The sequence below is a fragment of the Eumetopias jubatus genome, unplaced genomic scaffold, assembly GCF_037043125.1.
Source record: "Eumetopias jubatus isolate StellerSeaLion01/CBP00866 unplaced genomic scaffold, mEumJub1_p1.0 scaffold_16, whole genome shotgun sequence".
NCBI classification, from domain to species: Eukaryota; Metazoa; Chordata; class Mammalia; order Carnivora; family Otariidae; genus Eumetopias; species Eumetopias jubatus.
This window is the reverse complement of record NW_028274822.1, coordinates 63,299,753-63,317,870: the sequence shown is the minus strand read 5'-3', so window position 1 is coordinate 63,317,870 and position 18,118 is coordinate 63,299,753. Positions and strand designations below refer to the sequence as shown.

Sequence of the window (18,118 nt, the reverse complement as noted above, 5' to 3'; positions counted from 1 at the left end):
CTGTTGCTCTTGGTCATCTGTCCTTAAAATCTCCTCCCAAGATCCCTCTGCTCTAACCTTCATGGAATCGTGTCTCGCTTCATAGACTACAATCCCTTTCAACCTTTGTCTGGCTACCCTTCTGCACCACCTTCAAACAAAATGGGCCTCAAACACAATCAATGACCTACTCCAAGGACTTGTTCACCATTGCTGCAGTTGAGACCAGATCACCTGGACTGATAACCACAGTACTATCAATGATTCCATAAGTACAGAAGCACACAATAAGAACAATTCATCCAGCTCTCAAGGCCATCCACATCAGTATGGAAAACTCATGTTTCTTGTCATTTCAGCTCCAACATTCCTGCCGAAGCTAACCCCATTCTATCTTGTTCTGTCCTTAATGGAGACAGAAGAAAATGGTCTCACTTAAATAACCAATCATACCCTCCAATATAGTTCTGAGGTTACCCTTTTTTTTTTTGGTCAAGATTTTATTTATTTGTTTACTTATTTATTTGAGAGAGAGAGAGAGAGAGAAAGCATGCACTGGGGGAGGGGCAGAAGGAGAGAACCTCAAGCAGACCCCATGCTGAGCATGGAGCCCAACACAGGGCTCAAACTCATGACCCCAAAATCACAACCTGAGCTAAAATCAAGAGTCAGTCAGGTGCCTCCTGAGGTTACTCTTTAGTTTTCTCATTTCCAAACTCCAATTCCTCATATTTGTCCACATTACTAGAAGGAGTTAATACACTAAATGGACATGAAGTGGAGTTTTAATGCCATTTCACAGCCAATATAGGAGGTTTCCTCAATACTATTTTTGTACACAAATTTATAAAACAGTAATAATAATGGACAAAACTAAAAGACAAATGTGGCATAGAACCTGAGTCCTCAAACATACACCAAAAACAAATTCATAAAAAAATACAAAATAAAGTAATTTTTCTGTATACTCAAGTAAAATAAAGCACTCTATTTAAAATGTAACCCTCCTGAGCCATGTCCAAGACTGCCTATCTATGTTGCTTGCTTTTCATCTTCTACAGCACTTAACACCTTTTAATAAGTCCTGCAATTAACTTTTGTATTGTTTACACCCTCTGATCACTAGAATTTAAGTTTGCCTGAATGTAGGAAATTTTTAAGGTAATATTTAATATTATTTCCCTGAGGCCTACAAAAATATCTGGCATGAAACAGGTTCTCAAAAAAAATTGCTGAATGAAGGAAAGTTTATTCTATCAAGTAAATAGTTATTTCTAAATCATAAATAACATGTGTCTCTTCTACTTTAAATTCTTCAATAAATTGGCAAAGAAGTCAAACTCTCTCTCTTCACAGATGACATGATACTTTATGTGGAAAACCCAAAAGACTCCACCCCCAAATTACTAGAACTCATATGCAATTCAGCAACATGACAGGATACAAAATCAATGCACAGAAATCAATTGCATTTCTATACACTAACAATGTGACTGAAGAAAGAAAAATTAAGGAATTGATTCCATTTACAATAGCACCAAAAACCGTAAGATACCTAGGAATAAACCTAACCAAAGAGGTAAAGGATCTATACTCTAGAAACTACAGAACACTTATGAAAGAAATTGAAGAAGACACAAAGAGATGGAAAAACATTCCATGCTCTTGGATTAGAAGAATAAACATCGTTAAAATGTCTATGCTGTCCAGAGCAATCTACACTTTCAATGCAATCCCTATCAAAATACTATCGAGATTTTTCACAGAGCTGGAACAAACACTCCTAAAATTTATATGGAACCAGAAAAGACCCCGAATTGCCAGGGGACTGTGGAAAAAGAAAACCAAGGCTGGGGGCATCACAATGCCTGACTTCAAGCTATATTACAAAGCTGTGATCCTCAAAACAACATGGTATTGGCACAAAAACAGACAAGTAGATCAATGGAACAGAATAGAAAGCCCTGAAATGGACCCTCAACTCTATGGTCTTTGACAAATCTTTGACAAATCAGGAAGGAATATGCAATGGAAAAAAGACAGTCTCTTCAATAAATGGTGCTGGGAAAATTGGACAGCCACCTGCAGAAGAATGAAGCTGGACCATTTTCTTATACCACACACAAAGATAAACTCAAAATGGATGAAAGACCTCAATGTGAGACAGGAATCCATCAAAATCCTAGAGGAGAACATAGGCAGTAACCTCTTCGACATTGGCCACAGCGACTTCTTGCAAGACATGTCTCTAAAGGCAAGAGAAACAAAAGCAAAAATGAACTTTTGGGACTTCATCAAGATAAAAAGCTTCTGCACAGCAAAGGAAACAGTCAACAAAACTAAGAGGCAACCCATGGAATGGGAGAAGATATTTGCAAGTGGCATTACGGATAAAGGGCTGGTATCCAAGGTCTATAAAGAACTTCTCAAACTCAACACCCAAAAAACAAAGAATCTAGTTAAGAAATGGGCAGAAGACATGAACAGACACTTCTCCAAAGAAGACATACAAATGGCTAACAGACACATGAAAAAATGTTCAACATCACTAGCCATCAGGGAAATACAAATCAAAACCACAATGAAATACCACCTTACACCAGTTAGAATGCCAAAAATTAACAAGACAGGAAACAACAAGTGTTGGTGAAGATGTGGAGAAAGGGGAACCCTATTATACTGTTGATGGGAATGCAAGCTGGTAAGGCTACTTTGGAAAACAGTATGGAGGTTCCTCAAGATGTTAAAAATAGAGCTATCCTACAACCCAGCAATTGCACTACTAGGTATTTACCCCAAAGATACATAGTGAAAAGAAGGGGCACATGTACCCCAATGTTCATAGCAGCAATGTCCACAATAGCCAAACTATTGGAGCCAAGATGCCCTTCAACAGAAGAATGGGTAAAGAAGAGGTGTTTCATATATACAATGGAATATTACTCAGCCATCAGAAAGGATGGATATCCATCATTTGCATCGACATGGATGGAACTGGAGGGGATTATGCTAAGTGAAAAAAGTCAAGCAGAGAAAGTCAATTATCATATGGTTTCACTCATATGTGGAACATAAGGAATAGTGCAGAGGGCCACAGCGGAAGGGAGGGAAAACTGAATGGGAAGAAATCAGAGAGGAAGACAAACCATGGAAGACTCTGAACTCCAGGAAACAAACTGACGGCTACAGAAGGGAGGACGGTGGGGGGATTGGGTAACCGGGTGATGGGTATTAAGGAGGGCTTATGTGGTGATGAGCGCTGGGTGTCATATACAACTAATGAATCGTTGAAACACTACATCAAAAACTAATGATGTATAATATATTGGCTAATGGAACATATTAAAAAACAAATAAATAAATAAATAAAATTCTTCAATAGATTCCCATAACCTTCAAAATATAGTCCATACTAGTTAGGCGTATAAGACTCTTACTCCTAAAGTGCTCCTGACCACTTTTACAAACCTATTTCCCAGCTCCTCTACATATCACCCTGGAAGCCAGACACACCAAAGCACAAAGATGTTCTCAAGCACACCATGGCTTCCCACCATTGTGCTTTGGTGCACACTATTTCTCTTGCCTAGAATGACTTGCTCTTCCCATCCCTTACCCGACAAATGCTTACTGACCTTTCAGGAGAAAAAAAAAAGTGCCATGTCTGTAAAGCCTTCCCCAACCACTCCATTCCCACTACAATAAAATACTGCTGTCTCCTTCTGCGTTCCCATGGCAACCAGCACATCGCTCCAGTACAGTGCTCATCAGGTTGCTGTCATTGTTTGTCTATTTGTCTGTCTCACCCACTGGTGAGACCTCCCCAGCCCACAACACATCACGTCTCTGCATCCCCAGCAGCTGGCAGAGCAGGTGATTAATAATTGCTTGGCCTTAAATTGAATCCAAAGCACATGGGGAGGGGAAGAGAGAAGTACACTCTGGGGTTCGGTTTTGTTTCTTTCAAACTTGCACCTGAAATCTATGCTTTCACCACGGACTATCCACACAGACATACAAGTTAAAGAGAAAGATGTCAAAAAAAAAAAAAAGTGGCACATACTTCACTCCATTGGTTTCACAATGAATCAAAAGGGCCCATTTGTCTTTGTTAATTTAAGCTATTAAAGCTGTGTAAGTCATACAAACTACTATGCTCACCCCCTCTCCACTACATGTCGAAATGAGGAGGCAATAAACACAAGAGGATAATTTAAGTATGTATGTTTTTCACACAGAGAAAATTATACACAAATTCTACACCAAAATGACAAAATGTCAATGATCACAGGTTACCTATGAGATAAAAGACATGTGAGAAGGAACCCCATGAATAGGACTTTCCACAATTCTTCAGGTGCACACATTGGCAAATAACCCCAATTAATCTTGGTAATGTGATCTCCACTACCCAGAAGTTCAAAGGTGATGCTGGGAAAGGAGTGTGTCTCTGGAGTTTTTAGGAGCAGCCCAGGTTGCTGAGTGAGGCCCATGGTTAATCCCAGCAGTTTCACTGGCTGGGCATAATTCAACCTGCTACCGGGGATTGATAAGCAAATGTCTGTAATATTATTGATGTCCAGAGCCTTTGTTTTATCCCATTAATACTGGGGTAATCATAGTGAGTTACCACTTGTCTGACAATTTGGGGCCTTTAGGGAAGAAAGTTTCTGGTTAGGAAAAAACCCATTTACTACATTTCCCATTGAGCTGTGACTTGAGTTGCTTCTGGAACTGGAAGGGCTGAGCCCATGGGTGCCCACACTCACTCTTTCTTCTGTACTTCTTACAGTTAATCACTGTTTTCTTGTATCTGTAGAATACCTGTACTGGTTTCTCCAGAGCCTTGGACAAGTGTCAGCTTCCCTATTCTTCAACTTCCCCCTCAGAGTAACCAAAATTAAAGCAGTCACCTTTCCAACCTTAGTGTCACCAAACATCAGATGCCCTTAACTTTTGCTTTATCCCCACTGTTATTTATTCAATCACGTAGCATTTGGTCAACAACTACGTATGCCAGGTCCTGTATTAGAGGCTTTTTGCACATTACCTTGAAGAAGCTGATGCTCAGAAATCTTCACTGAGCAGATGGTCACCTGAGGAAAAGCCAGAAAACAATTCCTCACATGCTCACTCTCCCCTGCCCTGGGCTCTGGGCCTCCAGGCCCACACCAAGCTATGGGATGTAGGTCAGAGGTAGAGGGGCAGGAAGAGGGGGCTCTTGTGGCAATGGTGACCATGCTGCAGCATCTACAGATTGGAGGAGAGTGGGACAAAACCCAGGCTGGCTTCCTAAATTCCACACAACTTCCCCCACCTATCTACTGCTTCTTCCCAGGACACAAATGATCTGGAAGTAAGTGTCAAGACAAACAAAAGTATCCTCATACGTGGACTCAGAAACACATGCCCACAAACACCACGCCCCCCCACACACACACATACGCACACACAAACACAGACAAGGGCCTGAAAGGCAACTTGACTTTTCCATCCTGCACAGCTATCCCATTCTACAGAGATTTTTAAAAAGTTAGTCTGTGGTACTAAATGCAGAAAGATAATCTCTGCTCCTACTAAAATATTCAATGATTATTTTGCTCAGTAACCCTGGTATGTTTTCCTCTGTACAATGTGGAGGAAGGCTACTTAGGGGAGCTTCCCCATCCTATCAGCACACTCAGCAGCTGCTCTGATGAGGACATCCTGCCAACTTAAGCATCTGCCAGGCTGCACTGAGTTCTTTGTACATTTGGGACACAGAGGATTGAGGTGCCTTCTAACACCAACAAAAACTAACATCTTCTATGGGGTCCAGAGTATTCTAAAGTAAGTATTCCATAGTCAGCCATTACCCTCTGCAAAGCTCAGGAAGTGATGAGTCACAGCTGAATGGGGACTGCTGTGTTCTATAAGCCATGCAAGGAAGCTCCACACTTGTGTTCCAAAGCCTGAGCAACATTTTACTTAGATGTCTGTAGCAGAATAAACACTGGAGCTCAAATACGCTTTTGTGAAATTTATCTTCAATTAAGACCCATGTTCCTTATTTTTGTGAAGAATTAAGGTGTTAAAAAGACACTCTGTGCTCTGCTAGGCTGTGTCTCAAGAACCTCCCCTCTTTAAAAAAGGTTCTCAATATTGTGGCACTTTTTCCATTATAAATCACAAGTGTGGGAGCCAATTAGCAAGGGACAAACAGTTGCTTCTCCTCTGAAGATGCATGCAGAATGGCATAAATAGTCTGTCCTCATCCAGGGCATCAGACACAGTATTTATGCAGGCATTTCAACCAGACCATTCAGCTGACTTCTGTGTATGTGGGGCCTGTGTGAACATGTGCACAGGAGTGTGTGTCCGGTCTTCTACCAGCTGAGAACAGAGAATGTTAGGGCTGGAAGAAACACTAGAAATTGTGTAATCCAACTCCCTTATTTTAGAGATGAGAAATTTCAGGCCCAAAGAAAGGAGGAGCTATAACCTGGTGGAACTAGAATCAGACCACCTGGGTTCAAATCCTGGTGCAACCATTGATTACCTAGCTGATCTTGGGCAAGTTACTTATCTTCTCTGGGTCAGAGTTCACATGCTACCTCATGGGGATATTTTAAGGATGAAATTATATGATTCACGTGAAGAACTTAAAAACTCCCAGATATATAATATCATATCTGAAACTAAGTTCAGGCCAAGCCACAATCTAAAACTCCAGCTTAATGACTTCCATGCTAACTGCTTTCCAACTTGGATCATCACTTACATTGTACCAGATGTTGTAAAAGGACAAAAAGACTGAATGAACATCAAAGAACATGAATCTGTGTTATATATGTCTATATACAGAGGTCCTTGTCCTAAAACTTACGTGGATTTCCAAATATCATTATAGCACATAATTTCCCCCAATAAAATGCTGCAAAGTATAACTGAAAAATTTAAGGGACCCCTTTAGACTCTTAATGATTCTATAAATATAGCCCTAAGGTAATTTACAAAGCTAATAAAATACATTCCAACTGAAGCATTTAACTCTAAGTTTTTATTGTTGGTGACAAAAGTACCTGAAGCAGTTTTCTATGTCATACAATCAAACCACCATAGAATTAAAAAATCTTTGCTTTCATACAGAATTTCTATTGTCTGGTTTTGAAACCCAACTGCTCAGAGTCTAAAGGTGGCAGGACTGAGCTGAAAGCTCCTATGAGTGGGAGCTAAAGTGACAGGCCAGCACTCTGTCTCTGGCACGGTGCCTGGCCCATGTATGTACGTTTCTGGAACCAAACTCCATCTGACAGATAGTGCCAGCCAACCATATCTCAAAATGTTTGTTCACTAGCTGCTGCTCAAAACTTTGAACCTGGCATACCAAAGGCAGTTGAGGTGTCTCAACATGCAACATACAAAAGTACGGGTTATTCAAAAGTTGACTGTATTAGACCTGAGGCCTGTCCATAGTGACAAGTGCCCACCACAGAATAACAAAGACCCAGAACCCATAAGAGATGAGGGACAAAGAAAACCTGAGAAGGGATTCAGGGCATCAATAGGAGATGCAGTTTTAAAAGCCCCTCAGGCAGGAAGAATGATCTGAAAGAGGCCTGGCACAGGCAAGGTCTAATGGCATAAGCTTCCATGTCCCAGATGGCGAGTCAGACAGGAGCACAGGGGTTGTGAGTTGATAGAACCAGGTGAGACTCCCAAAAAAGATGGCTCCTAAAGGTGAGTGTCCAGACAGGGGTGGAGGTTCCAGCATAGAGTCAGTGCCCGAGAGTGGGGGAGCATGAAGGAGCCTGTTTCCACCACTGAGTGCCCACCATGGTCAGGGCTGGGCCGGCCTGGGCTGGGCTGGGCTGGGAGGTAGAAAAGAGACTAAGTGGAGAAGAGGCTACCGAGGGAGGGCAGGACCACCCCTTAAGGGTCTCAGGTGACAAGCAAGTGTTCAGGGCTCAGTGTGGGCTCAGGACTCTTGAACGTCTGGAAAGCCAAGCCTCCATGACTACCAATATCAATACTTCAACAAGAGGTGAGCCACAGAATTGGGAAAGCTTTTTATTTCCCAGGGCCTTTCTTCCTCGGTAGATGAATGTTATCTACCAACAACATAGCCTGGTGTTTTACAACATGTGCCATGTTGTAAAACATATAGTAAGAAAGGGAGATAAAAGGAAACACACACAAAATTACTTACAATAAATTGAGCAAAAAGGACTCTTGACATAAACAGGCCACAATCCAGGCCATGTAATGGGAGCACAAATCCATGTGCTTTGAAATATAGCAAACCATCAGATCACTCTGCGCAAATTAAGAGATGTATTCAGGCCACCATTCAAAAGTAGAAAAAACTGGCAGTCCTCCGCCTCTTGCTTTTGCCTTGAAGTTTTACACAAAGCTTGTGAATTATGGCAGGTAAACTTGAGAGACAAGGAATCTATTTATGCAAATACATTTTTTTTAAGTTTAAGTTAAATAAGTTTTTATTTATTTGTTCATTTAAGTAATCTCTACATCCAATGTGGGGCTTGAACTTATGACCCCAAAATCAAGAGTCACGTGCTCTTCTGACTGAGCCAGCCAGGCACTCCACAAATCCATTTCTTAAAATACTTCTCTGTGTTCCAGATCTTGATCAGATCTTGGCCTGATCTCTCCCTGCCACACCAAGATGTGAACTACGGAAACTCAAGCTATGAGCCATTTCTCATTCACAATCATCTGCCCTCATCTTTCTAATGGCAGCAGTTGACTCCAGAGGTGGTGTAAAAAAGCGTTTAAGAGTGGGTACCGCTGCCAGAGTACCTGGATTTGATGCACGGCTCTATTACTTACTGGCTTGGCAACGCTGGACAAGTCACTCAATCTCTCTGTGCTTCAGTTCACTTACCTATAAAGAGGAGTCCGAAATAGTACCTGTCTCATAAGGTTGCTACGTGAATTAACTCAAATAACATACATAGAAATCACCAAGAATAGTGTGCAGCATAGAGAGCAACATGTAAGTGTGTCCTATGATTATTAATGATACCTTCTATTATAAAAATTTGTTATCTTTTATTATAAATCTTGTACAGTTTATGTTGTTTCAGCAATAACATGCAGTATGGCTTTCTTGCTATAGCAATTACATTTTTTCGCAAATAGAAAATAAAATTTTGTTCAATAAGTGAGTGAATGAATGAATTCCTATTTCACTAGATACAGGTGCCAGTATTATGCCAAGAAACAGAGAAATCTGAAGTACACACACCGACCTTTCCCTAAGCCGCTACATAATTGACACAGTGGTTCTTGGATGAGGTCTGTTTTCATTATTTATCTCTATAGCAGGGTGTGATAATGAGCCCTGCTGACCTCAGGCATCACATAAGATAATGGACCTGTGAATGAAGGTGGAACCGCAAACCACTAAAGATAAAGTCATTGTTATTATGGGAAAGAAAACTGGGAACAAAACCAGAATTTCAAAAGGTGAGGGTGCTAGGATGATCCCATTCACAAAACTTGAAAAAAAATGCAAGAACGTGAAGAGGCCCAGGGCTGCCTCATATTCTGGCTGGTGAACATGGCAATTATTCACTATCATTCACATTTATAACTAGACAAGGGGCTTCCTGTGCATTGTCCCATTTAAGCTTCACAACAAACCCACAAGAGGTATTATTGGGCATCACTGGGCCCACCCGCCCAAGGGTAAACCAAGGATGATGATTTGCCACAGTTCAGAACAGCCAATGTTTCCAGTATCAGGTCTGCTAAAAACTGCTTGCATGACTTTAAACTCTGGGCCTTGGTTTTTCATACCTGAAAAACATGAGGAAATTAAAGAGAAGATTTTCCCCAATGATTTTTGATAAGATTGAACTTAACTTTAAACTACCTTTAGCATTAACTTCCTAATTATGTCCTACTGGACAGCCATGGTATTCCTTGTCTTAGTTCAGGACCCTGCTTCCTAGCCTGCTGCCCTCCTGTGCTGAATCCTTTTCCTTTATCTTTCATTCAACCCAGCAGCTTCCATTATCACAAAGACTCAAAGCCCTCCACCAGTCCCATGTCATTACTGAAGATCTGGTTGACCCTCCCTTCAATCCCCAGACCTGCAAGTCACTAAGTGACTAACAGCCAATATAGAGCCTACCAAAGATCTCCACAGTGGGCGAAGCACTTGTGGAAATGAGGCTCGCAGCCAAACACAGTCCTATCCACCCCACCTTCCATCCTGGAAGGCTTTCTGTTGAATGAACATGCAGCTTCAGGAAGGACCCACTCAGGGTCTAGGCAGACAAGCCTGCCCACCCACCCTGCCGAATGATGAGGCAGCACATGAGGCAGCCAGAAGGCTTTCTCTCCAGACAATAGCTTTGGATTTGGATGGAATCCTGTGGGAAAGATGAAGCAGTGGATTGCAAAGGGCTGCCAAGACCTGTCCTGGGGGGTGAGGTTTGCCCCTCTGGTAAGCTGAGGGTGTCGTCCACTTCACATATTTACTGCAGCTGTTCAAAAACAAATCCACTTCCCTTATGAGGCACGATGCGCCTCACAGCCCTGGGACCATGGCCGGCTCCTTCAGATATTTTTGACAATGTAGGAGACACATCTGCCCTGCAACCACACCTCCCACGATGCAGAAAGCACCCATACCCCATCCTCAGCAGAACAGCATCAGCACCTCCCCTGCTGCTCTTCATAAACAGTCTTAACAACCCAGGCATACCACAGGCTGGATGGACATACACAAACCCTACTTTTTGGGGAGGATAATCATCTGAAGAAAATGTTATTCCTCTAGGCTATTATTCATCTTAATGAACAAATAAAAATGATAGTTTTTCAGATCATAAGAGACTGTGTATGTTCAAGAAATGTGAATAATCTCTTGGCTGAGGAGTAAATCAGCACTTCTGGGACTAAGGACCCTACATTGTACAGAGACCTACCTCTATGCAAGAGTGCCACCAAATATCTTACCTCCAGTTTGAACTGTAGGTGAATTTCAATTGTCCATGATCATGAGTGAAAACAGGAGTAAAGATGATCTCCAAAGAACTATTTACGTACGCTTCACAAAGAATTTTTGTACCTCTTTTTGCATGAGCCTAGTGAATGGAGATTTTACTTCATGGCGAATAGTGAGGCCCCCCTCAGAAGGACTATACTGTCAAAGGGCTTAGGGTTCTCTGGGCTCCCCCCTATTCTGAGCTCCCCAACACTTCAAGCAGAAGACAGTGCAGGCAGCTATCTGAAAGCCAGCCTCCTCATTCACTATCCCTCGCCTAAAATGATAATGAGGCCTTTTGGTTTAACGGACCTCCTCCTAGGCTGCAGCAAACACAGAAATGCAAAAGTAAGTAAAAATGGTTCATTGTGTCAATGGGGGACTTTATCATATTCTCCAATTAGCCATATAATTATAAAATTGAAACATGATTTCCCCCTGTGAAATCCAAGCCCTCTGGCCTCTAAGTGACAATGACAACAAGGATGCTAACTGTACAAGGAACTGAAATAGGCACTGTACATACACTGCCCTGATGAATCCAATGAGGTAGGTATCAATAACCCCATATTGCAAGGATGGAATAGGCTCCAAGAAATGGTGGGAATGACAGTTTCTCAAGTCTGCATCACTGCAAAGCCCACCTGTTTGTCCCTTCAATCAGGAGATCTGCTTTGTAAAGGAAGGCTCTCCAACTTATTCATCTTTGTATTTCTTTTGAGCAGGGCACAAAACTGCCTCTAATAGGGATTTGTAGAACAAAGTGTAGTTAATCATAGTGTAGCTGATCATACAGTTCATCTATGGCTTGAGAAAATATGTCCCAAATGTCATCCATTTATTTAATTACCACAAACCCTGGGTTTGGCTAGAAATGCTAACACTTTTATAATTCTTGTTTTCCCCAATGATTTCATGTGCAAACTGTATTCTTTCACAGAAAGAAGATCTAAAATGTCTTAGACAAACTTACTAAGTAATGGAAGTTATGCAGCAACCACAATGGACACCAGACATCCAGTAAATTTTGCTGAATGACTAAATGATTGACTAGAATTCCCTGATTCCTAAGATGTAATTTCTGTACTCAAGCAGAGACTCTATCCCTTTTCCCAAATCACATTCCACCACACTGTTTTCTGTAAAAGATACTGTTCTGGGAAAATTACAAACGTCTGGTCACAGACCTGATCACACTGGCGATAGGGTTAAAAAGAAAAATGCAATTTACAAACAACTTGACACACATTTAAAATACACTGTGATACAAACTCGGGCAGAAGCATTTACTCTGTCCAAATTTTCTATCAACTTTAACACAAAATAGCTGGAATTTACGAACAATCAACCAATTGCATTTCAGTGACTAGTATACATTTACAATTCTATTTTGCTGACCGGCACTGAAACTCTTAGGGAATTCCTTATTTTTTGTCCTGTGGGAATTGGAGCATCTTCACAACAGAAAATGCAAATACAAATAATGCCTTGGGTTCCAGCCTCACAAGCAGCCAGGGTACAGTCATGTGACCTTAGTTCCAAGAACCCAATGCCCCCTCCTGGGCTTGACCCGGAGCTAGTGGTATGACATAGAAAGGTCAAGAAGAGCCCATCCTACTGGTTTGTGTTGCTTGAATCCTGTCACATATGTCACTCTCACCATGTGTAAGAAGAAAGAAGCAGCACTCCCAGTACATCAAAGAGAAAAATCAATAAGTCTTCCTTTGATTAGCTCAGTTCATAGATGATAAATAAAAATTTGGGAGGCAGCTGAGAGTAAAGTGATCAGCCATATAATCATGTGCAAATAGGTACATTAAGTGCTCAATTCATTTCTACATTTACTGAGCACCTACTAGCTGCCAGACTCCTGTTCTACACACTAGGACTATAAAAATAAGGGAGACAAAACCCATGCCCTCAAAGAACTCATAATCTAGCCATGAAAATAGGTACACAGGTCATCTTCTCACAACCATAATTACTTAATTAGCTATGCCTGCCTGCCCTGCTAAAATGGAGGCCCATAAAGTCAGGAACCCTGTCTGCGCTTTTACTGCTGTCTCTATAGTTCCTCACAAGTATCCAGCCCGTAACAGGCAGTCAGTATCAGATGAATAAAAGAGTAAATGAATGAATGAATTTAATTCATTTAAATAGAAACACCATGGTAAATGTTATACTAAAGAACTATGGAATCCTGTGATCAGGGTCGAGTTCCCAGAGGAAACACTTGCTGACCTGAGTTCCAAAGATGAATACGAATTTCTCAGAGAGAGAAGGTGAGGATGCTCGGCAGGAACAACAAACAGAGCCTGATGGTAAAGGATATGCTATGCTCTGGGGGCGCCTGGGTGGCTCAGTCGTTAAGCGTCTGCCTTCAGCTCAGGTCATGGTCCCAGGGTCCTGGGATCGAGCCCCGCATCGGGCTCCCTGCTCCGCGGGAGGCCTGCTTCTCCCTCTCCCATCCCCCCTCCTTGTGTTCCCTCTCTCACTGTGTTGACTCTGTCAGATAAAAAAATAAAATCTTTAAAAAAAAAAAAAGGATCTGCTATGCTCTGCAGAAGAGCAAGCAGTGTGTCAAGGCCAGTGTGGAAGAGGCAAACAGTGCAGTAACAGGCAAAGTCGTGTCACTGAGCTGACCGCTGTGAAGGAGTTAGGGAGCTACTCTGAGCAAACACCAACTTAAGAATTCAGTGCAGACTTCTGGGCTGAGTCTTATAATGCCAATTTCAACAAAAAAATTCTACTCACAGGCTTACAACAGTAACTAAAATACCTGCTCTTTTATGTGAAGCCATTGTGACTATAGGGGGTTCCTGCCGGAGTAGTAACATACTAGTTTACAGCAAAAGCTTTGTTCAAACATTTATTGAGCACCTACTCAATATCTAAGTATTGAGTATCTAAGATACTGGGACTAAAAAAGATGATTCTCCTCATTAAGAATATAAAATCTGGTAAATAATAAAATTTTAAATGGTAAATCAGAAAAAAAATAATCTATGTAGACTTGCTTATCACCAACTGCCACCTTCTGTGGCGGCCATGTGCCTCACAGACCTCCAACTGCAAGGGGCAGCTGCTGTGCTCAAAATCCATCCTCAGAGCAACAACAACAACAACAACAACAACAACAACAAATCCATCCTCTTGTTTGTTCTGAATCTCTGCTTCCCACCAGCAAAAAATCATCACCAAAATCAAGCTATCCTTTTAGAAACAGAACTTTCAGTTTCCCATAAAATGGGTTATCAGTTTTATGAATTTTTTTAGGCATTCAACGTCTTTGGTCTCACCTCATATTCTGTTAGGTTAATCACAAGGCAAATGTGAAGAAGGGAAAAAATTTACATACACTGTATTTTAAAGTCCAGTGTAAACCAGTATCTATGATTTTGGACTCCATATAGGCTATGCTTCCACCCATTAATGCAGATGATCAAGCAAAACAATAAACATTAGCAAAGTTGTATGTTCACTTAAAGGGTATAAATATCCATAATGAATTTTTTTAGCTTCTTACTTTGAGATAATTTTAGACTTACGGAAGAGATGCAAAAATACTTCAGAATTTCTATAATACTGTTAACCCCACTTCCCTTAGTGTTATAATCTGACAACTATAGGACATTTATCAAAACTAAGAAAGTAACACTGGTATAATCCATTACAGACGTTTTTCAGATTTCACCAATTTTCCTCATTAATGTCCGTTTTCTCTTCCAGGATCTAATACAGGAGCCCAGCTTTCGTTTACTTGTCTCATCTCTTTAGTCTCCTCCATCTGTGACAGGTCCTCAATCTTTCCTTGTCTTTCAGGGCCTTGACACTTTTGAAAAGTATTGGCCAGGTATTTGGTAGAATGTCCTTTGACTTGGGTTTGTGTGTTGTCTTATCATTATTAGACTAAGATTATGCATATAGGGAAGAATACCGCAGAGGTGATCCCCCCACCCATAGCACCCTATCCAGAGATACAAAACGAGAATATGTTTATTACTGCTGCTATTAACCTTGAGCGCTTGACATCTGCCAGTTTTTTCTAACTGTAAAGTTATTATTTTCTCTTTGTAATCATAAATATTTATCTTGGGGGGAGATACTTTCAGACTATTCAAATATCCTGTTTCTCCTTAACTTTCACCAACTAATTTCAGCACATCTTACCTACAGCAGTGATTATTATGGTATTCTAATGAGGAATTTCTATTTTCCTCATTTCGTCTACATGTAATAACTGGAATTCTTCCATAAGGGAAAGTTGTCCCTTCTCTTCCATACCATAACGCTTTTTACTCTTGTGAACTATATCTAATGCAAGAATTAATCCAGGGGATGCTCATATTGCAGTTTATGTAATGCAAACCTTGTATATATTCTAGTATTAGATGATGAAATATAGGTTGTAGATAGAGTTCTAAGAATATAAGTTCCACATAAGATATACTAGGTTAATAGTTTCACCTATCAGTAGCTTAAAGTCTTCCTATATGTACCCATAATAAATAAGATGCAAGGTTATTTAATAATCCATAGGCAAGATAACGACAAATGGCATGGTGTAGAATTATCTACAGTTAAGGACAAATCCCCTAGAGGGCAATTAAAAGCATTTTACACAGTATCCCCAGGGGGACCTCACACACCTTTCCCTTTGCTGGGGAGTGGAAGCAACAGCTTTCCTCTCCTGGGCTCACTTCCAGGAGGCATGTCTTGCCTACATTAGGAAGGTGGCCCAGTTACTTCCCTGGTGAGAGAAAACGGTGTAATTATTTCATGTAACACAGGTAAAGCCGGAAACAGGCAGAACTGAACTCACCAAGGAGGGCAAACCTATTTGGGGGATTAGGGTGGGGCTATGACACACAGGCACAATCTCACAACTCCTCTGAACTCAGTGTGCTCAGACATCTTTGCTCTGTGCACACTAAAACAAATATAATCATCACTTCCTGTAAAGTGGTTTTCAGCTAATTTCCATCACTCAAAAAGGTAATTCATATGCGTGGTACAAAATTTAGAAAACCTAGACAAACTGGAAACAAAAGAAAAAGGAAGAGGAGAAAGAAAAAGGACAAGAAGAGAGAAAAGAAGAAAATGCATCCTGACCTCACGAACCAAAAGAAAGCACCATTACAAGGTGTGTCCTTTCTATGGACCATTCTTTAATTTGCACGCATTATCTTTTTTTTACACTTTACCTAATCTATTTCTTTTAACATGCTATATTTAATTGAATCAAAGGGGACAGTAACTGTAAGACAATATTTTATGTCAATAAGAAAGAAAAAGAAAACACAAGCAATTTTAAGATGTGATCATATCTCAGGTGTTGGAGATGTCGTAATGGGGGCGGGAAAGGGTAATAGGCTTCAAATTGACTACCTACTTAGGGTTTCCTCAATACTTCTCGTGTTATTAAAAATGCCTTCCCTGCCTCATTTTCATGGCTGTATGTTGTCATATACACTGCCGAACTACCTCCGGAGAAGTTCACTTATTTACTCAGTATTTACTGAGCACTTACTTTGCCCCATGTGCTGGAAGCAGACTAATTGGTATATTAGAAGCTTCAGGGACTTGGGGAGACAAACACTAGGAAAAAAACCCCACATAAATATATCATTAGAAATTATGGTAAGGGTGTGACAGAAAGGTCTGTGAGGCACAGACAGGCAGCCCACTCCCAGGGTACCCTTTTTTGGACAGTGACCAGCTGCATTCCTATCATTTGGCCAGAAGGTGGTTCTCTGAGTTCTGAACAGCCATCTCCACTAAGGGAGGCCAAAACCTTGGACAGAGAGCATTGACACAATTCCTCCCTCAGGCAATCTTGGTATAGATCAGAAGAGTCAGGTAATGTGTACAAGTGACTAGACAGGAGACACCTTCTCTTGTTTGTCTTTACATCTAATCACAGTGTTAATGTAATGCCTCAGCACCGTAGTTCTATAAACATGGGGCAAAAATTATTCAAGATGTTACACCACCCTCAATCCCTTGTTATAATGAAGGGAAAATGGCCTTTTCCTATAAGCCAGATTATTTGTATGCCTCTGATAAGAAATGAAATTAGAGAAGCTGTATAGTCACAGATTGGCCTTTATGAGTGAAGCACCCCAGGTCAAGCAGGTGATGTCAAGGAGTAATGAACAATAATATGTGCATTTGAAACAATCATAAGAAAAATCTACCAAGTTCTCTCTCTCTCTTATTCTCAGATTATCCAAAGTACAGCAAAGAAAAAAGTCAGAAAAAAAATCTTAAAATCCATACCACCATGTGCCTTGTTTATTATTATTCTGTTCCACAGTATGTCAGACCATGTTAAATTTATGGGACATATGAAAGGGCAGAGGCCAACAGTCCTGGCCTTAAATTGCCATTAATAAACAGTCATTTTATTTTACTGCTGAATCAGTGTCTGGGCTCCAAAGGTCAAGGACTCAAATCCACCTCCAATTGCCACACCACCCAATCCTTAGCACTCTGACAGTCACCTTTCACCTCACAGACAGGCCTCTGGAGGACATACACTTCACCCTGTGAGAATGCGGAGGCCCCTGGCCATCTATCTCCCTCTGTGTCCTCTCACCCAGTGTGTGCTGGGACTGCCATACTGAGGTCCCACAGGCAAGCAGAGGCAATATGCTGTCAGGTGTGAGTCAGCCCTGGTGCCATGAGAAATTGTGTGCTATGCACCTGGCTCTGCGTTCCAGTCCATCAGGTCCTGGGGTATGCCCCAGCTCCACTCCAATTTCCCCTCGCAGAGGCAAGCAGAATGATCAAGCATGAATGGAAATTCTGGAGAAGACAGGTTTAGCATTAACAGGGAAGCACGTCCCCCAGTAAGCATAATTACCATGTGCTCCATGACATGGAAGGGGCAAAGGAGACAGAGTGTCCTCCTTAATATATAATCCTGTCTTGGTCCTACATGATGCCAGACCCTTCATCTTCTCTGTAACAACAACAAGAACAACAATAACAAAAGCCTAGGTAGCATGGCTCAGGTCACTTCCTAATAAAGATGGACCCACAGCTTCTTGTTTACAGGTCACTGTCATTTCAGAAAGCCAAGTAACTTGCAAAAACCAGCCCTTAGGACCTCAGTGCCACTTTCCCAATGGAGACACATGA

General features: G+C 41.2%; 1 protein-coding gene across 5 annotated transcripts in view; it reads right to left on the bottom strand.

Annotated features, from left to right (window-relative positions):
• LDLRAD4 (low density lipoprotein receptor class A domain containing 4) overlaps positions 1-18,118 on the bottom strand; it is a 439,821-nt gene that overhangs the window by 233,708 nt on the left and 187,995 nt on the right. The window contains exon 1 of one of the 5 annotated variants that reach the window (XM_088019478.1): positions 2,132-2,183. The exons of the other annotated variants lie outside the window; for them this stretch is intronic. The gene's annotated coding sequence lies outside the window, so the exon portion shown is untranslated. Of the gene's footprint in view, positions 1-2,131; positions 2,184-18,118 lie in introns of those variants that run through there. 5 annotated transcript variants of the gene reach the window in all.